This window comes from Puma concolor, chromosome A3 (assembly GCF_028749965.1).
Source record: "Puma concolor isolate L17-30 chromosome A3, mPumCon1.1.hap2, whole genome shotgun sequence".
NCBI lineage: Eukaryota > Metazoa > Chordata > Mammalia > Carnivora > Felidae > Puma > Puma concolor.
Window position 1 is genome coordinate 53,853,967 of NC_141669.1, and position 21,673 is coordinate 53,875,639.

A 21,673-nucleotide genomic window follows, 5' to 3' on the forward strand; every position below is an offset into this window, starting at 1 on the left:
CTCTGCAAGCTCCCTTCACATCTTTGTACCATCACACCTGCCTCGCCAAGGGACTAGGATACCGCGTTTTACCATAGTGCTCTATGCATAGGCATCACCCAGGGATCTAGTTACAATCTAGCATATTCTGATTCAGAGGTTCTAGGGTAGGGTCCAAGATTCTGCATTTATGTCCTCAAACTGATGCAGCATGTACTGGACTGCACAAATGCAGCTGGACTCCAGACTGCACTCTCCATAGCAAGACCTAATGCCTGACTTGGTACTGTGACTCCCACCTCTCACTGCCACTAATGGGAGGGCAGGGCTGGAGGTCGGTGACACAAAGCAATCAGCAGCAGCTGCTAGAGCAATAGCTAGCATGCACCTAAGCGTTTCAAGGCAGTGTGTTAGGTTGAGATGCTTTACGGTATGCTCCCACGAAGTTGCTCCAACCCTTGGAGGCACTGGCCTTCCTCCTACCAACTGGTTCCAACTCCACAATTTCAGAAGTAAAAAGTGTTATCTGTAACCACCACGACATTCCCTGCGGTTTTCCTCCCTTCTCTCCAGCACTTTTTCAACTGTCCTCTTCACACCACCTTAAGGTTCAGATTTTAAACCCTGGGTTCAAACCCTGACTCTGCCACCAGCTTATTAACTATGCAACCTTGGGCAAGTTATTCAACCCTATGGTCCGGTGACCTCACCTGGATGATGTGTGTACTAAATTAGGTACTGTGTGTGAAATCCTCATTAAATACCATCTATTACCCTTTTGCCTATTGTTTGCTCTCCCTTCCTTTTCCGTCGTGTTTTTCTAACTTGGCCTTGAGACTGGAATGTTTTGTTTACTGTTAACAGAAAAGCTACAAATCAATATGAAAGGGTGTGTGTAGTGCTGGCATTCATTTTCTTCGTTATCTTTTTCCCTTTTTTTTTTTTCAAAATTTCTCCGATGAACAATATTACTTCGGTAAGTTCCAAAAAGGAAAAGTCCTACCCTTAAAACAAAGGACATAAAGGTTACTCCACAGAAAGGTGGAAAAGAAAAAGACGCCTTGGCGCCGCGGGCGGGGGCCGGTCACGTGGCGGCCGCCCCCTTTCCCCCCTCCTCAGCGAGGTGACGTAAGTCACGTACCCCTCCCGCCCGCGCCGCTCCTTCCGGCCGGTTGGGCAGCTCTTTCTTCCACCAGGCGGCGCCGCAGGACGTTCTGTTGCCGACGCCTTCTGCGCAGCCTCACTGGAGCCCGGGACACGTCACCACTTTCGCGTCTTTTCTGGAGAGCGCGGGAAGGCGAGTGCAGGAGGGTGGTGACGACATTGGGGTTCCCCGCGTGGCTCGCGGGGGCGGGGCCGGGGACGTGGCGCGCCAGGAGAGGGGAGGGCGGGTGGCGCCGCGCGCAGGCTGACTGGGCCACGCCCACCTCGTGACCCACTGTGTGGCCGAACTGCTGGAAAGGTGCTGACGAGGCGGGTTGGATGGGGAGGGGCACTCGTCCCTACGCGAGGCCCTTTCGAGGTCGTTATTTCGCCCAGGTCGCCCTCAGACGTGCCCCGGGCGCCTCTGGGTCCAACTTTAAGCCGAGCACCGACTTCCTGGCACCCTCCTGGGGGCGGGTCCAAGCCCGCGCAGCGGCCGGCGCGCCCTCAGGGCAGCGGAGTGGACTCGGGGCACGTGGGCCCGGGCCGCACACCAGCTGCAGACCGCGCGGCTCTTCGGGGAAGGAGTCGCCGCGCCCAGGCCCCTCCCCGCCGTGGCTCAGGCTTTCTTCCTCCCCGGCCTCCCAGTATTGGCCCGCCCCCACTCTTGCCGTTCCTGCCTGCGCCGGGAGAGAGGAGGAATGTGGGCTCTGGAAGGAGACTGGGCTTTGAATCCCCACCCGCCGCTTAGTCTTGGCCTTGGGCGAGTCATTCAGTATTCGGAGTGTCGGTTTCTTCCTTTGTAAAATACGGATTGTACCATCCACTTAAGAGATGTATTAGTCTGTCCCTAACAGGGTAGGCGGTCAGTCAAAATATGAAACTTAAAATCCACCTTTTGCCATTGGGTCCTTAGAACCAGTTTGCAGGGCCATTAATCCCTCGGTAGCCCTTAGAAGGCTTCGTGTAGTTCCGTGTACTGGTTTTTAAGAGAAGCGCTTCCCTTTTCTTAATGTGAACTCCACAGCCTGCCCAGTGGCTTTGAAAGAAAAGGGGGGCAAGGGGCTCATCCACGACCTGATGAGTTGAACATGGGGCCTAATGAAAGTTTAGGGACGGGTGGTTACTGGAGTTTTTGTCTGGGCCCCAGCCCTTGTGAAACTACTTAACTGAGGCACCACAGGATTTCCTGCTGGGAACCCTGTCTAGGGCACACACTGCCAGGTACCCTTCAGTTGTCTCTCTCCTGTTGCTGTGCCTTGTCAGAATCTTTCGTCTCGTATTACGTTGCTGTGGCCAAGTCATTTTTCCTGGGATGGCCTGATCCCTGGGGACAAGCTAGCTTCCAGTAGCTTATGTAGGAGGCTGGTCTGAGTAAACAGTGCAAGACTATCTTCTTGAAGGAGGAAAACTAATGTATCCTGAAGTGCTATTTAGCATGTGTCACAAACTGTATTAGGTTTTTCTTTTTCTTTTTTAAAATTTACATCCAAATTAGTTAGCATATAGTGCAACAATGATTTCAGGAGATTACTTAGTGGCCCTTACCCATTTAGCCCACTCCTCCTCCCACAACCCATCCAGTAACCCTCAGTTTGTTCTCCGTATTTATGAGTCTCTTCTGTTTTGCCCCCTCCCTGTTTTTCTATTTTTGTTTCCCTTCCCTTATGTTCCTCTGTTTTCTCTCAAAGTCCTCATGTGAGTGAAGTCATATGATTTTTGTCTTTCTCTAATTTCACTTAGCATAATACCCTCCAGTTCCATCCACATAGCTGCAAATGGCAAGATTTCCTTCTTTTTGATTGCCGAGTAATACTCCATTGTATATATATACCACATCTTCTTTATCCATTCATCCATCGATGGACATTTGGGCTCTTTCCATACTTTGGCTATTGTTGATAGTGCTGCTATAAACATGGGGGTGCATCTGTCTCTTCGAAACAGCACACCTGTATCCCGTGGATAAATACCTAGTAGTGCAATTGCTGGGTCGTAGGGTAGTTCTATTTTTAGTTTTTTGAGGAACCTCCATACTGTTTTTCAGAATGGCTGCACCCGCTTGCATTCCCATGTATTAGGTTTTTCACACAAGTTACCATCTCATTTGATTTCCACAACCAGTCCTATGAGCTAGGTGGAATTATCATCCCTTTACATAGAAGAGGAAACTGTGGTTCACCAGCTTAAATGACATAACTCACAGCAAGGATATGGTAAAGTCATGTGTTTGGGAGTCCATACTAAAGTTTGGTTCTGTGGCAGTGGCAAGAAACAGTACCTGGGCAGCCTTTCTCTAGGATGTGTGATGCCCAGGACCATCCTAGAGGGTATGAGTGAAGGCATGTTACAGTGTAGGCTTCACCTCCATACCCCCACTCTCTTGGCCACTCCTGCCATTTGTATCAAAGCAAAACCAGGTTAAATGACAAAGGGCAGCATTTGTGACTCCAAAAGACAGAGAAGGGGTAACTTCCCCCCACTTTGCCTCAGTCATGGATGTGTTAATGGAAGGACTCCTGTGTATCAGAGTTGAGCCTTTTTTTAGCACCTGGCAGGAGCCACCTCTCCTTGCACCTGCTCCTTCTACAAACCATTGCTCATTTGCCAGTCAGCAAGGCAAAAGGCAGAAATGTGGTGTCTGAGTAAGTTGGATCCAATGTACCTCGGGACGGCTGTGTTCTCTATATTATGTTGTGAGAGTGGCAGCTCATACTCACTGCTGAGTTGTACGTGGAACTGCAAGAGACAAGAGAAAGGCAACAAAGGCATAAGTCCCCTCTCCATTTTCATTCTTTTAATTCTTGAACTTGGCTAGCACAATAGTTAAAAAAATTCCCAAGATGAGGCAAGCTAATAAGGACTCAGGTATCTTGGAGTAATTCCTTAAAACCCGGAACTTTGTAAGTAAATACTCCATGGTTTTGAGCAAGGCAGGTAGTTTCCAATCAAGAGAACAGATGAGCCTACTTGATTCAGGGTCACTTTGAATAGGCATTTGTTTTTGTTTTCATTTTTTTCTTTCTCTTTGCTGGCAAAGCAGTCCTTGCTGTCCTGACTCATGGCATATTTATTAAAACCTACAAGGTATGGACCCTTAGGTGCTTATAGTCTAATTGGAGAAATGTCTTTTGTTTTGTCTAATACAGCCTGCACACCTAAGTGACAGGAAATGAGTTTCCCACAGTAAAATTACATGTGATGGGTGATTAACTATCCAGGAAAGTAAACCATGAAATTTCAAGTGTATTGCCTGAAAGTTTGAGGACACGCAGAACATTGATCAGATGACTGAGAGCAATCTCAGGAAGGAAGGGCTGGAAAATGGTCATAATTTTGGTTAAGTCTGATCAATTGTGTTATAAAGTGTTTTGGGGACCTGAACACGAGGGATTTGGCCATCCTTGGAAGCACCAGCACTGCCTAAAGAAGGGTAGGTCTTGACTAAGGGGACTTGAGCTCCATGATTCCCTTGGTCAGACTGCTCTTACAGCAGGGAAGAAGGGCCCTGCCCTAAAGGAGAGATGTGACTTCAGGTTACTTTTTTTTTTTTTTTAAGTTAATTTTTTCCCCCATTTATTTTTGAGAGAGAGCAGAAGCAGGGGAGGGGCAGAGAGAGAGAGGGAGAGAGAGAGAGGATCCCCAGCAGTATTTGCACTGTCAGCACAGAGCCCAATGTGGGGCTTGAACTCACAAACTGTGAGATGATAACCTGAGTCAAAACCAGGAGTTGGACGTTCAACCGACTGAGCCCCAGTTACTTGTATTCTAAGTTCCATATTTACCAAGCAGTCTTCAGACCATGAGGAAAAGATCAGCCAGTCAAGTCAATTCAACCATTCCAGAGCCTCAGAATGTCTGTTATTCTTCATTTGAATCCATACATTGATTGGCATTTGGTTTATATGTCCCTTGGCCTCTGTGTGAACTTAGTTAATAAGTGTTTGAGAGATGGGTCCCCTTGCAGTTGGCCAGCCTGAAAGTGTAAGGCCCAGATCTGGGTTCTTCTTTTAATTCAGCAATTAAGTACTGCCTAGGGGGACCTGTGGAAAAGGGGTAGGAGACGAGAGAGCAGGGGTGGGAAGCTAGCTTCGCCAAGGAAAGACTACCCTTGTCTTATTGTTGACTTCCCTGTTGCATCAGGAAAATTGCATCCAGGAAAATTATATTCTCAGCACAAGGCAGAAAGTGTTAAACTGTAGTTGAGCGATGCAGGCTTGGAGTGCTCTAGATCACCATGGTAAGATTATTGTGGGAGGTTAAAGGATGGTGCCACGAGAAGGTTGGTAGGACTTGCCAGGTGCATGTGGTTTCAGCAGATGGAGATGTCAGAGGTGGAGAAGTACACTCCCCTCCAGAGCTAATGTAACATATATAGTCATATGATCCCTTAGCTGTTAAGCCAAGGTAAAAACGTTGTGGCAGGAGAGGGAGTGGTAGGACCCAGAGAAAAGTAAGGATAAGCAACTATTCATTCAACAGTTTGTTTATTCAACATTTATTGAGTACCCTGTGCCAGGCATTGAGCTGGGTCCTATGGATACAGAAATGAACAAAACAAACAAAAGCCCTACCTTCAAAAAGTTTATAGGCCAATGAGGAGAGAGAGAAAAACAGTATGAAAGGAAGGAAGGAAAGAAGAAAGGGAAGGAGGGAGGGAGGGAGGAAGGATGGTATAGTATGTCGGATGAGCTGTGGAGAAAATTAAAACAAGTGGTGGGGAGGTAGGAGGATATGATGAGGCGTTTTTCTCCAAAGTTTAAATGAATTATGTGCAAGTTAATATAAAGATACAAAGATACACAGTCTTTGATCATGTTCTGTGAGTTGGGAGCCAACCAGGTTGTGGCCCAGGAGATAAGGTTTGTCTGTGAATATGACTCACTGCTTGGGAAGAAATAAGTCACGATCTCTGAGTGGATCCTTTTCTTCTGAAAGCCAGAAAATCCAGGTGAGATGATAGAGGGAAATGGAATTGCTCCCCAGACCCCTAAATAGAAACACTTTGGTTCTAACAGAAGTGTTGGCCTAGTGAACTGTAATAGAGCTAAGCAGGGAAGAGGAAAGAGCTGGAGAAGCACCTTCTCAGCTACTTCTGCCCAGAGGGTGGGGCGTGGGGAGGAAAGGAAGTCAGGCCTTGAGAGATGTGGCTGGGTGGCTGTGGAATATGATGAAACCATATGTGTTTCCTCAGGAGGTTCCCTGTTCACAGGTGCAGGCATGAGTGACAGTGAAACGCACCCACCTTGTGCTCCACAGCACTATTTTCTGAACCTAGAATTTCAGAACTATAAAGTTCATCCTACTCCTTGGTGCCCAAGATGAAACTGGGACACAAAATATTGGCATTCTGAAGACAATAGTAGAAGGAAGTAGAAGTTTGTGGTTGAGGAAGGAAAGATCAAATGTGGGACAGTATGAGTTCTAGTGTTAACAAATAGTACCCATTGGAACAAGGGTGAGAGATGTACAACAGGTTCTCAAAAGTCTGCACCAACCTGCAAGACTTCGGAGTCTGTGGTCACCTGTATTCTCTTTGAAGCTGGGGAAATGGGGGTTGGGATAAGGCTGGTAGTAAATTTGGTCCAAAGCTCTTTAAGACAAGACCCTGTCTGCTCAGAATCTGTGCATGAGGCCTTCCCCAGGCCAGATTCCTTGAATCAGTTCATGTCTCCATATTCCCATGCCCCTCTTGCCTGGAAACAAAAACAAAAACAAACTACCTCTCAGTAATTGGAATGAGTGATCTTCATACCTGTTTTTGAGCTCTCCTTTTTTTTTTTTTTCTTTTTGTTTATTTTTGAGAGAGAGAATAAGCAGAGGAGGGGCAGAAAGAGAGGGAGACACAAAATCTGAAGCAGTCTCCAGGCTCTGAGCTGTCAGCACAGAGCCTGATGCAGGGCTCGAATTCATGAGCTGTGAGATCATTACCTGAGCCGAAGTCAGTCACCCAACTGACTGAGCCACTCAGGCACCCCTGAGCTCTCCTTTTAAGCTGACAGATTTCTGAGAGCCTCAAGGACACAATCTTGCAGTTTCACATCTGCCGGTTATCTTATGTTTTTCAGTGACAAAACTGTGTTTTGAGCCAGGATGTCCTGACAGGAAACCTGGTAATATAATGCTCCTTCTTCCTGCTGATGTGTTCTGTGTGGATATGTGGAAGCCACATAGCTTCTTGATGCTTTTTACAGTGTATGGTGCTCATTATCCTCAACCTGGTTGGGGTTTTCCTCTGAGAATAACCCAATACAGAATGAATCTCGTGGTATCACTCCTGGTGATGCTGTACATGTGTAATAAGGAGTGGGTATGCAGTCTCCATGGGGCCTTCTGCTCTGAGTTCCTAGTGAATTTAGCAACGCTGCATGGTAGTGTTCTGGCCCAGCACGCTCAGGGTATGTATGTGGTATGGTTCTAGACACCTGAATCCCTGCCAAGCTCAGCATCGCTGGGAATGTCTTGCTTTTAGACTCACATCTGATTTAAGCAGAACCTTTCATTGAACACATCTGGCATACATACATCTCAAATTTCCTGCACATTAGCGAAAGAATTCCAGCTAATGAAAGCTGGAAACTGAAAGCTATGACATTGTTATGACTAAATTAACACCCTGAAAAGGTTGGTGAGTCTTATATGGATTACATTACCTAGAGTTCAACCTCTGGCTGTGATCTTTGCAATAGAAAAGGTATTTCCCCAGTACCCTAAAAAAAGAGAAAACTGTTCATATAAATCATATTTCTGACCACAGCTAACCACGAAAACGTCCATAACTCAGTGATATAGTTGATACCTTGCAAATGGCTTTAAAGAACAAAACTAGTGAGTTCCGACACATCTAGGAGCTGATGGTGTCCTAACAGGGTTACTAGAGATCGGTGGCAAGAACTGAGTCTCATGTTTGTTTCTATCCCCAGCACAGGGCCTCAGACAGCCATGGATACACATTAGGTGTCGATTAACAGTCACTGAATTACTAAATGGAAATTTACTGGGGCTCTCTGCACTGTAAGACTTCACACACAAATAGACCTGCCCTGTGGGATCCTTAGCAAGAGCAGATATTTTATGAGAGCTGTCACTCGACTTGATTGGTTAGACAAAGTGAAACCAAGCGACTGTGTTTTAAAACCAAATATATTTACTCTGCTAAATTTTACAACTGGAATGTTCTACTCTGGGTGGAGAGTTGTACAAAATGACCTCTAATTTGAGGTTCGTAGGTTTAGGAAAATGCAGATTTTTTTTTTTTTTTTTTTTTTTTTTAAGGCACTGAGATGAACCCAGCAGGGCGAGCTGGCAGGAAGTCAGACTGCGGTCCTTGCCTGCAAGGATGACACAGGCCAAAGGAGAGAAGGAAAACAACAAGGCAGCCAGCACTACTAAAGCATTTTGCAAAGTTCTGCAGAGCTTTCCAGGTTTTTCTGGAAAAAGGAAGAAAAGAGAGTAAAGGGCAAGAAGAGGATTGGTTAACAGCTGGCTTCAGAAATGCTGACTAGTGTATTTGCCTACTGGTTTTATTTTTCTAAGTCAGGGATAAGGAAAGAGTGTGGTTGGTCTGGCACTGCTTGCTAGCACGGCAGTCTCTCCTGGTCTGTGTGCTGATGCTGTTGTCAGCACCACTAGAGGAGTCTCATTGAAAAGGGGATGCACACTGCCCTCCAAGGATGTCTGAGGTGTGTGGAAGAGTAGAAAAGAGTAGAAAAACAAAAGAGCTATGTTTGATTATATTTTGCTTTTAAAAGGTTTATATGTTTACTTTTGAATAGGTAATTTGACTCCATGACTCAAAACTAAAAAAAAAATATATATATAAAGGTATAGAGTGAAGAGTATCTGTCATGTTCCTATGCCTCATCTGCCCATTTCCCCCACCCCAAATAGAGAACCCTGTATTTAGGTTTTTGTTTATCCTTCTAATGTTGTTTTCATGTATATACAAGCTGAAACAAAAATATACTCTTTATTGCATTTTAACTTTAATGGTACCATGTTATACACACCTTCTGCACTTTGTTGGTTTTTTCTGCCCACTTAACACTGTATTTTTGAAACATGTCCTTATCAATATGGAGAGAGCATTGTCATTTTTATTTTTATGGCTATAGAGTTTTACAGTGTATGGATATGCTGTAAGTTGATTGGTTCCCACTGAGGGACATTTAGGTTATTTCAAAATTACAAATTAGGGCATGGACCTTAAAGACAGATGTGCTTTCTGGGGCTCCTGGGTGGCTCAGTTGGTTAAGTGTCCACCTCTTGATATCGGCTCAGGTCATGATCTCATTGTTGGTGGGATCGAGCCCTACATGGGGCTCCATGCTGACAGTGAGGAGCCTGCTTGGGATCCCTCTCTCTCTCTCTCCCTCTCTCAAATAAACATTTAAAAAATTAAAAAAACAAAAAAAAGCAAAAAAAAAAAAAAACGACCAATGTGCTCTCAAATCCTAGTCCTGATGTTAATAGATGACTGACTTTGGGCTTCATTGCCTCATCTGTAAAATGGGAATTATTTTATATTTTTATTACCTGTCCCATAACATCGCTGTGAAAGATTGAATAATATAATATACAATGAACTTAAGAGATAGTAGGTGCTCGGTGAAAACAATGTACCTTGCAACTAGGCATACTAAAACATGTTCTTGAAAAAGAAGACATTTTGATTGCTCCTATTGAAACAGAGAGCAATCATATACATTTAAGTACATCTTTTTAGAATCAGTGCATGTTTGTTTTAAAAAGACCAGGTAATTAAAAAGAAAAATATAAATTACCTATGTATGGTTTTACCACTCAAAACTGCTAACTTTTGATCTCTTTGCATTGCTCTGGTTTCCATAGTCACATTATCCCCTCTTCTGAGTGTCAGATCCTCTGCCTCTCTGTTATAAGTGTGCCTTTGATGGCATTTAGGCTCACTCAGATAATCCAGGATAGTTCCCTCATTTAAAAATCCTTAATTTAATCACTTCTGCAAGGACCTTTTTTCCAAATAAGGTAACATTTACACATCCCAGAGATGGAGACATGGATATCTTTTGGGGGGACCATTTTTCAGTTTACCACAGGGAAAAATTGACATCTTTACCATTGTGACTTACTTATGTATATTTTTTATATTTAATGTTTATTTATTTATTTTGAGAGAGTGTGTGCACAAGCAGGGGAGGGGTAGAGAGAGAGGGAGAGAGAGAATCCCAAGCAGGCTCCTCACTATCAGCACGGAGCCTCACGTGGGGTTTGGTCCCACCAACCATGAGATCATGACCTGAGCTGTAATCAAGAGCCAGACACTTAATCAACTAAGACACCCAGGCGCCCTTGCAATTGTGATTTATAATAAGAAGTATATATTTGGTCTTTATCCCATTTCTTTTTCCTTTCTTTTTTTTTTGGGGGGGGGTCTTTATCCCATTTCTAAAACCCTTTAACTTTCCTAAGTGATAAGGGTGGGAAAGTTGTCTTGGCTAAAGACACTGAGGTGGCTGCTGTTGGAGAGGACACTAAATGAGCCAGCCTGGTGCTTTCCTGCCCCACTCCAGCCCTCCTCTTTCGGCTCATGTAGTTACCAGCGTTTGGGTGCTGAGCCCTTCCCTCTGAGTCAGGAAAGAACCATTTCTCATCCTTTGTCTGACTAAAGTGCGGGACCTGTGTTGGTTTCTTTTAATGCTGGATTTCCAGTGAGTGGGGGAGGAAGGGGAAACCCATGTGTAGAATCTGGCTTTACGTGGAATGCGGCAGGTTGGCCCCTAAACTTTAACTAAAGGCATTCTTAGCACTGGCTTCATATGTAAGTATCCTTTTCCATATGTTCAGAAGGCTGTAGGCTTACCCTCTAAGGCAGAGGCCTGGAAGTACCCCTGAAGAGAGGCGATTTGTGATGTAGTAAGAGAGTTTAAAGTTAGGGAGGGAAAAAGGGTGAGACCCCACCTCTAGCCTATAACTAACCACATCCTCTCTCCCATTCAAGCCCCTGAACAGTTCGAGGAACTTTCTAGAAGTACATGCAGGGAGACAGAATGGGGTCACTGTGGTAAGACTGGCTGGCCACCCACAAAGATCCCCCTGGTGTCAACTCACCTCAGAGCTTAGTCTGGCCCTCAGCCTGGCCTGGCTCAAGACCTGATTTATTAACACACAAAGAGTGGATCAGTTCTCCGGGGGCTGACTCATTAACCCAGCTCTCAGACACTGATATACGTGCGTTAGTATTTTGATCTCCTAACCAATGTGTTTTTTTCTCTCAGTTTCCTCTTTTCCTCTAACCCCTCCCTCCCTTTGAGATGGCCTGTACTGTGAGGCATCTTTTGTCTCAAGGCACCACTGTACAGCACAATGCAGGGAACAGAAGAGGAAGGACTTAGACGAGTCTGATTAGTCCCCACCCCCACACCCACTGGGTCAAGTTTTCCCAGACTGGGATATGGATGCTGTCTCAGGGCAGGGTAGTGGCACCCAGCACCTCAGAGGGTCTGCACTTGTCCTTCAAGTGTCCCCATACCTAAGAGCACAACAATAAATAGCAAATAAAAAACACCATGAGAGACTGAGAGAGCAACTGCAGAACGTAAACAGCCTTTTCCCTTTTATGAAAAAAGAGGCCCCACCACACTTTGATTTCACACTGAGCCCCACAAATTATGTAGCTGACCCTGCTGGCAGATAAGGCATTCCCAAAGGAGTTAGCCAGAAGTCTAAGAATATTCTGGGGGTATTATGGCTTAAGTAAGAATGTAAGTTAGCCCTGCCCAAATTTGGAACAATGTTGGGACTATTTCAAGCCTTGAGAAATGTCAACACTAGTTTTGAAGGACTATTAGCAAAGCAAATGTGAAGTGACTGCACATGTGATAAGGCAGAAAACTCAAACTTGCTAGGTATGCATTGGCTGTCCAGCTTCATTTGGAATAGGATAAAGGTGGGCAGAATAGGCTGTCTGGGTAGTACCCCACCCCCCACCCTTTGAAGCAAGAACTCAGCTTGTTTATCCTGATAATCTGGAATCAGATCTGACTATCAAAACTTCAGAAAATCTTGATTTGAAAAGAAATTTGATCTCTTCACACTTTCTTCAGTATTAGGTGCTGCAAAATTATGGTCGTTGGCAATTTATTACTCAACAATGGTCTCATGTGTTTATTCAGTTCCTAGGAGAATTGAACTTACATCAAATGGGTCTTTGTTAAAAAAAAATCACTTTATTTAAAAAAAAAATTTTAACATTTATTAATTTTTGAGAGACAGAGAGAGACACAGTGTGGGTGGGGGAGGAGCAGAGAGAGAGGGAGACCCAGAATCCGAAGCAGGCTCCAGGCTCTGAGCTGTCAGCACAGAGCCCAACATGGGGCTCGAACTCACTGACTGCGAGATCATAACCTGAGCTGGAGTCGGTCGCCCAACTGACTGAGCCACCCGGGCACCCCCCCAAAAAAATCACTTTAGATGTTTGTCTCCTTTTTTGAATTTCCCATTCATATTCCCCATTTTCTTATTTATTTGCAAGCACTTCCTACATATTAAAAATAATGTTTGTTATATGTGTTGCAAATAGGTTTTCCCAATTTGTCCATTGTCTTTTAACTTTGTCCCCCTGGAATGTCTCCAAGCCATAACATCTAATGGAAGTGAATGAGGTCATACTAACAGTAATACTGAAATCTCATTATTTCAAATTAATAATCATCTTATTTACCACTAATAATTATCAACACTTAGTGAGCATGTACTAAATGCTTCACATGCCATTAGTCCTCACAATTAGCCTACAGAGGGGGGCTTTGTCAGTTCCACTTTGTAAGTGAAGAAACAGATAAGAGAGGGTAAGTAATCTGTCCAATCACACAGCCTAGTATGGAATGGAATGGAATATGGATCTTGATCCCAAACCTGTCTGATACCTATGTCCCAGGTTCCAACCCTGCACTGTCCAATATAGTAGCCATAAATGGCTGTTGAGCACTTGAAATGTGGCTAACCTGATCTGAAAGACCAAGTATGAAGGGCATCTGGGTGGCTCAGTCAGTTAAGCATCCGACTTCCACTCAGGTCATGATCTCATGGTTTGTGAGTTTGAGCCCCACATTGGGCTCTGCTGACAGCACAAAGTCTGGAGCCTGTTTTGGATTCTGTGTCTTCCTCTCTCTCTGCCCCTCCCCTGCTCTCTCTCTCTCAAAAATAATAAATAAACATTAAAAAAAAAAAAGACCAAGTATGAAAAAAAGAATGGGAGATATCTTATTAAAGTTGATTATATGTTGAAACAATAATATATTGGATACATTGTGCTAAGTTAAGAATTTTAGTGTTTCTTTTTATTTTTAATTAACTAATTTATTTTTTATTTTAGAGCAATTAGGCCAGTGGGGAAGAGGGGCAGAGGGAGAGACAGAAACCCAAGCAGGCTCCATGCTCAGTGGGGCTTGATCCCATGACCCTGAGATCATGATGTGAGCCAAAATCAAGAGTCCCACACTCAACCAACGGAGACACCAATGTGCCCCTCTTTTTATTTTTTTAATGTGGCTACCAGAATATTTTATTTTTTTTATTACTATTTTTTTATTTTTGAGAGTGAGCCCGAGGGAGGGGCAGAGAGAGGCAGAAACAGAGGATCTCAAGTGGGCTCCATGCTGATAGCAGTGAGACTGATATGGGCTCTAACTCATGAACTGTGAGCTTAAGTTGGACACTCAACTGACTGAGCCACCCAGGTGCCTGCTACTAGAAAATTTTAAATATGAACCACAGGACAGTTCCACTTTCCTATACTGTTGTTCTTTAGGAGGGTGAAGGCAGTCTTCATGGTCCCTTGAGTCTTTCCCAGTTATCATAGTATTGGCCTTTCTATTTGTTAAACTAAAACCTCTAGTTTTGTTTTGTTTACATGAACTAAAATAATCCCAGGACCTCACTTTCTTTTTTAAGTTATTCATTTATTTAGAGAGAGCAGGGGAGGGGCAGAAAGCAGGGGAGAGAGAGTCCCAAGCAGGCTCCACACTGTCAGTGCAGAGCCCAGTGTGAGGCTGGAACTAACAGTGAGATCATGACCTGAGCAGAGATTGAGTCCAATGCTTAACTGACCGATTGAACCACCCAGGCGTCCCAGGACCTCTTTCTTGAACGTTCTCAGTTCCCGCCACTCTTTTTCATACAACCAGGCTTTACTAACTTGTTATCCGCATCTGGATAGTCTCCAGTGCGTGGCTTTGTCCCTTTGCAAATACAAAGGTGAATGTCCCCAAATTAATAGAAAGTAGAATTGTGGTTGCCAGGGGTTGGGGGGATCATTGTTTAACGGGTACACAGTTTCAGTTGGATGTTGGGAACATTCTGGAGATCGATAGTGGCCATGGTTGCACAACCATGTGAATGTACTTAGTGCTACTGAACTGTACACTTAAATTTGGTTGCAATGATAAATTTTGTTATGTACATTTTATGTACAATGTAAAAAAAAAATGGTCACATATTACAACATGGACGGACCCTGTAAACATGCTAAGCAAAATAAACCTGATAACAAAGTATAAATACTGTAGGATTTAAATTCCATGAGATACCTACGAAGAGACGGAAAGTAGATCTGAGATTACCGGTAGCTGAGTCGGGGAGGCGAGGAGCAAATGGCGGCTCAGACGAGAGACGAGGGAGTGGGGGCCGTGGGAGTGCGCCGGCGGCGGCCGGGAGAGGGGGTGCAGACAGAAGGCCTGCCGGTGGTGCGTGCCAGCCCCTGCGCTCCCCGCCCGGGCGCACGCGTCTTTGTGTGGATGGAGGGCATCAGTAGCCCAGCAGGCGGCGAGGCGTGCTGAGCGGCCCGGGCCGGGGAGCGCCGGCCGTGAGGCGGGACGAGACCTGAGCGGCCGGCAGCGGCTGCGGCCGGGAGGTGGGGGAAGGGCAGCAAGGCGAGCAACTCGTTGGGCCGTCCCCGCCCCACCCCCCAAGCCGCCGCTGCCCGGTGCGCTAGGCGCCTGCCCCGATTTCTCCCCACTCTCCGTTAACAAAGAGCTCGGGGGAAGCTCGCACCGAGGTACGCGCGCCGAGCGGACATCCTCGGACTGGAAGTATAGCCACCGGCGGCGAAGCCGGAGGTGCCCCTGGTCCGGTGCCGCTTGGCCTGCGCCCGGATCAGCCCTGCCTCACGGTCTTTACCTGCGACCCTGACGCCCTACGTAGCTTTTTTGTTTTTTATTTTGCACTTGCTCGTTTTACTCTGCAAGTGTTGAAGATTTTCCCCCTCTCTCCTTCTGCTTCCGCCATCCCAACTTTGGCCAGTGTATTTACCCCCATGCTCACGTAAAACTACGGGGGCGCGCGAGCGCGTGCGCGCGCGCGCGCGTACACACACACACACACTCACTCACTCACACACACACTCACTCACTCACAGTGTTTCCTTTTGTTTTCTAAGATGGCATCGCATAGCATACTACACTGGCATCTTGCTTTTCTAGCACACCTTGGAAACCCGAAGTCCTGTCCGGGTTTACTCTACGAATGGCTGAATATTGATGCACGGCGTGAAGGCGCCTCAGCTCATCTAATGATTATGTTGTTCATGTCCTTTTCTTTGTTTACTGTGTTTACCACCATAAACGTGGCTGCCTGGAATATTCAGCCCCCAACGCCGGAACAATTCCCATTTACACCAGTAAGGTCTGAGAACTCGTTCTTTTCAGGCCCACGAGCATTCTGCAGAGCATTTTGCAGGTCCGACGAGTGTAAATATCCCTACATCAACGCCTGCTTTCGGCCGAGATGGAATCCTGGCAGCGCCCTCTCCATTTTCCTCGCCGCCTCCTCACCATTTTCCACCCGCCACCACAGAAGGCCCTTTCTCCTCCGTTGTTGCAAGAGCTTCCTCTGGGCCCTGAGCCTCTCTCCTCCCACTCCGGGCCCTGTTCCACCTAACCCCTCCCCCTCACATTTTCAGTTTCATCTTCTGAAGGTGCTTTAAGGAGAACTTGCCACTCCTTTCTGTTATTGCCCTATTTCTTTCCTAACATTTACTACACAACTTGAAAGACTTTTTCGAATTAGTTTGCTATTCGATATTATGTGCCCATGGTTCATAATCTAAAAGTGTAATATAAAAAGGAGAGACAGCTGACCCTTGCCTACGAACCACCTATTTTACCCCTACCCTCCAGGCCACGAGTGACATCACTTGTGTATTTTCCCAAAATATATATATTTTGCATATATATATGTATATATATATATGAGATAGATATTTCACAAACAGCAGAAGCATGGGTGCAGATGCTCTGCAATGGCGCACAACTTCTTGGAAGTCTACCTGCTCTCTCTGGCTCCTCACCAACTTCTTACCCACTCCTGCCCTTCTGCCCTTCTCACACCACTGAAGCTGCTTTCTCGCAGGAGCTGAAAACCTATGTCTAGTCCCTTCTTCTGTGTTGCCTCCTGTATTTGATCAGGTACCAGCGCTACTGGTGCAACCTTTGCAATATTTACTTCTCCAGTCCCACCTCTTTGTTCCTCTGACTCCACCTTCTTTGGGCTTCATTTGTCACCTTGCCAAGCCACTGCAGTAGCCTTCTGATCTGATGTTGATCTCTCATCTTCCCACTGGTTATTGATCCCATACTCCACAGCAAATATCAGTCCAAGGAAATGGACCCTTAGTTTCAGGAGGTTTATAAAGTTTATTGTATGCAAGGAACACTGGTCCTGGTGACCAGAGGCCAGGGTAAAATCAGGACCCTGCCCTTTCTTGCTTGGTACCTCCTTCAGCGGATTGCTGTAAGTCTCTGTTTCCTTACAGATGATCTCCAAGGCCTTGTGGCTCTAGCCTCTGTGAGGCTACAACTCCATTCTTCCCACATCTCTTACTCCCTGTGCTGGCCTTTTCTCAACCAGCCACACTTTCCTTTCCCTTTCACTGTGCCTCTGGAAAGCCCTCCTTATTCTGAATATACAGATCCTACTTATCCTTGAAGACCTGACTTTTAGTCATTGTTTTTCTTGAAAAACTTTCGGCAGTGGTCCCCAATGAGAAGAAACACTTTGTCCTTACAAGCTGTAGCAATTTATTTGTATTCCACTGATGGCACTGACCACTCTAACTTGTAGAGTTGTTCCGTACCTCTCCTTCTGCCACCATCCACCTCTCTCCCATGACTTCTAGCATGTGACTTTGTACATGGTGGAGGATACGGTTTTGGGAGTCCCAGACCTGTGCCCAAGTCCCAGCTCTGACACCAGATAACTTCTCATGCGTTACCTTGGGTGGGCCCTGGTGGCTCAGTCCATTGAGCATCCGACTCTTGTTTTCAGCTTAGGTCATGATCCCAGGGTCGTGGAATCGAGCCCTGAGTCGAGCTCCCTGCTGAAGGTGGAGCCTTCTTGGAATTCTCTCTCTCTCTCTCTCTCTGCCTCTCTCCACTGCTCATGTGTCCGTGCTCTCTCTCAAATAAAAAAAAAAGACATGTTGAACATGTCATATACCTTCTTTAAGCCTCAATTTACCCAAATGTAAAATGGGGATAATAACCTATTTTATAGTTGTGTTTAGATTAGATAATGTATGAGAATGTGTTTTGTGAACTGTAAGGCTATCTACAAGTGTAGATAATAATAATAAAGATAAATATTATTCAGATGCTGGCAACAGTGATTGCCTTTCCAAAGCAGAATAAAAAAAGAAGGTGGGGAAAACTGTGGAAAATGAGATTTTCCTCTTAGTTGAAGTCTCAAAATATGGGGATTGCATTCTAATTATTCCTTTTAGATCATTTACCAGGTGGCATTACATATAGTAGTACAAGCTAAAAATAATCTAAATTTTGAACAATGGGGAATGATTAAATTATGGTTAATGAGAATAATGTGTGGTCATCAAAATTATATTTTTGAGAAAAATATAATTAGTCATGACATAAAAGATTAAAAATGTGTTAGTGTTCATTTATTTTTGAGAGAGAGAGAGAGAGCAAGTGGGGGAGGGGCAGAGAGAGGGAGACACAACACAGAATCTGAAGCAGGCTCCAGGCTCTGAGCTGTCCGCACAGAGCCATACTCAGGGTTCGAATTCACAAACCATAAGATCAATACCTGAGCCGAAGTTGGACACTTAAACGACTGAGCCATCCAGATGCCCCATAAAAAGTGTTTTGTTTTGTTTTTTTAATTTTTAAAGTAATCTCTATATGCAACGTGGGGCTTGAACTCACAACCTCAAGATCAAGAGTCACATGCTCTACTGAATGAGCCAGCCAAGCACTCCTATAACTTAAAAGATTTTTTTTATAAAAGCCAGATACTAAATAGTGTGTGGGCAGAGGATGTGTAAGAGGAGAAGAGGCTTTCTCCACCACTCTTCATAGCTTTTTATTAGGCCTCCAAACAGGGCACCTGGTGCCAGAGAACTTGGGACACATTCCAAGGCCTGACTCTTACACAAATAGCTCACTCCTTGCCTCCCAAGAATAAGGGATTCAGGACAAGGAACCAGGAAGCTAGTGCCTCAGGGGAGGCCACAGCATGTCCCAGTTCCAGGGACAGACTTTGGCCTGCTTGTGTCCCCATGACCTGATATTCCAGGGTTTTCTGCACCATTTTTCCCAACCGGACTGGGGACTTCAGACAAATAGAACCTCTAAGGGCCTGCTTTGACAGTTTCCAGAGTAGGTTCACAGGAAAGTCCTCCTCCAGCCAAAAAGAAGACTCCAAGCACAAACACTGAAGAACTAGGCTCCAAAAAGTGGGGCCATGAGCCATAGAAGTGGGCAGAAATGAGCCATCACAGACAGTTGGGGAAGCTCAAGGGACTCCAGAGAGAAGGTAGCATTTATTCTGACCATGGAAAGAAGGTAAGAAGTTGGCAAGTGGGGAAGCACCTGGATGGCTTAGTTAAGCTTCTGACTCTTGGTTTCAGTTCAGATCATGAGTTTGAGCCCTACATAGGGCTCTGTGTGACAGCGCAGAGCCTGCTTGGTATTCTATCTCCCTCTCTCTCTGCCCCTCACCTGCTCGCTCGCTCTCTTTCAAAAATAAACACTAAAAAAAAATATTTTTAAAAAAAGATTTGCAAATGGGGAAATGATCATTAACATACAGCTGTATGGTCACCAAAAACCATAAAATACCTAGGAATAAATCTTACCAAAGAGGTGAAAAATCTACATGCTGAAAACTATAGAAAGCTTATGAAAAAAGTTGAAGAAGACATAAAAAAATAGAAAAAGATTCCATGGTCCTGGATAGGAAGAACAAATATCATTAAAATGTCAATACTACCCAAAGCAATACACATATTCAATGCAACCCCTATCAAAATAACACCAGCATTCTTCACAGAGCTAGAACAAGCAATCCTAAAATGTGTATGGAGCCAGAAAAGACCCTGAGTAGCCAAAGCAATCTTGAAAAAGAAAACCAAAGCAGGAGGCATCACAATCCCAGACTTCAAGATGTATTACACAGCTATAATCATGAAGACAGGATGGTACTGGCACAAAACAGACACTCAGATCAATGGAACAGAATAGAGAACCCAGACATGGACCCACAAACATATAGCCAACTAATCCTTGACAAAACAGGAAAGAATATCCAATGGAATAAAGACAGTCTCTTCAGCAAATGGTGTTGAGAAAATTGGATAGCGACATGCAGAAAAATGAACCTGGACCACTTTCTTACACCATACACAAAAATAAACTCAAAATGGATGAAAGACCTAAATGTAAGACAAGAAGCCATCAAAATCCTCAAGGAGAAAACAGGCAAAAACTTCTTTGACCTTGGCTGCAGCAACTTCTTACTCAACACGTCTCCAGAGGCAAGGGAAACAAAAGCAAAAATGAACTACTGGGACCTCATCAAAATAACAAAGTTTCTGCACAGAGAAGGAAACAATCAGCAAAACTAAAAGGCAACCAAAGAAATGGGAGAAGATATTTGCAAACAACATATCAGATAAAGAGTTAGTATCCAAAATCTAGAAAGAACTTATCAAATTCAACACCCAAAAAACAAGTAATCCAGTGAAGGAATGGGGAAAGGACATGAATAGACACTTCTCCAAAGAAGACATCCATATGGCCAACTGATACATGAAAAAAATGCTCAACATCACTTATCATCAGGGAAATACAAATCAAAACCACAATGAAATACCACCTCACACCTGTCAGAATGGCTAACATTAACAACTCTGGCAACAACGGATGTTGGCGAGGATGTGGAGAAAGAGGATCTCTTTTGCACTGCTGGTGGCAATGCAAACTGAAGCAGCCATTGTGGAAAACAGTATGTGGAATACTACTTGGCAATGAGAGAGAATGAAATATGGCCTTTTGTAGCAATGTGGATGGAACTGGAGAGTGTTATGCTAAGTGAAATAAGTCATACGGAGAAAGACAGATACCATATGTTTTCACTCTTATGTGGATCCTGACAAACTTAACAGAAGACCATGGGGGAGGGGAAGGAAAAAAAAAAGTTAGAGAGGGAGAGAACCAAACCATGAGACTCTAAAAAACTGAGAATAAACTGAGGGTTGATGGGGGGTGGGGGGGGTGGGTGGGAGGGAGGGGTGGGTGGGTGATGGGCATTGAGGAAGGCACCTGTTGGGATGAGCGCTGGGTGTTGTATGGAAACTAATTTGACAATAAATTTTACATTGAAAAAAAAAGAAAACAGTATGGAACTTCCTCAAAAAATTAAAAATAGAACTACCCTACGACCCAGCAATTGCACTACTAGGTATTTATCCAAGGGATACAGGTATGCTGTTTTGAAGGGGCACATGCACCCCAATTTTTATAGCAGCACTATCAACAATAGCCAAAGTATGGAAAGAGCCCAAATGTCCATCAATGGATGAATGGATAAAGAAGTGGGATATATATATATATATATATATATATATATATATATATATACACACACACACACACACACACACACACACACATATACACACACACATATATACACACATACACATATACACATATATGTGTATACATGTGTATATATATATGTATATATATTTATATGTATATATACACACAATGGAATATTACTCAGCAATCAAAAAGAATGAAATCTTGCCATTTGCAACTATGTGGATGGAACTAGAGGGTATTATGCTAAGTGAAATTACTCAGAGACAGACAAATATCATATAATTTCACTCATATGAGGACTTTAAGATACCAAACACTCGGGGCGCCTGGGTGGTGCAGTCGGTTAAGCGTCGGACTTCAGCCAGGTCACGATCTCGCGGTCCGTGAGTTCGAGCCCCGCGTCAGGCCCTGGGCTGATGGCTCGGAGCCTGGAGCCTGTTTCCGATTCTGTGTCTCCCTCTCTCTCTGCCCCTCCCCCGTTCATGCTCTGTCTCTCTCTGTCCCAAAAATAAATAAAAAACGTTGAAAAAAAAGTTAAAAAAAAAAAAAGATACCAAACAGATGAACATAAGGGAAGGGAAACAAAAATAATATAAAAACAGGGAGGGAGACAAAACATAAGAGACTCTTAAATGTGGAGAACAAACAGAGGGTTACTGGAGGGGTTGTGG

At 44.6% G+C, this 21,673-nt stretch overlaps 1 long non-coding RNA gene across 2 annotated transcripts; it reads right to left on the minus strand.

The window, feature by feature from the left end:
- Window positions 1-5,592: 5,592 nt before the first annotated feature.
- LOC147582452 (uncharacterized) lies at window positions 5,593-15,983 on the minus strand. Of its 2 annotated transcripts, none has more exons than XR_015249131.1 (2): window positions 14,695-15,983; window positions 5,593-6,818 (listed from the first exon to the last, which is right to left on the minus strand). It is a non-coding gene; the product is annotated as an uncharacterized LOC147582452 (long non-coding RNA). The 2 variants fall into 2 exon arrangements; XR_015249132.1 differs by having other exon boundaries at window positions 14,691-15,983.
- Between the last annotated feature and the right edge of the window lie 5,690 nt (window positions 15,984-21,673).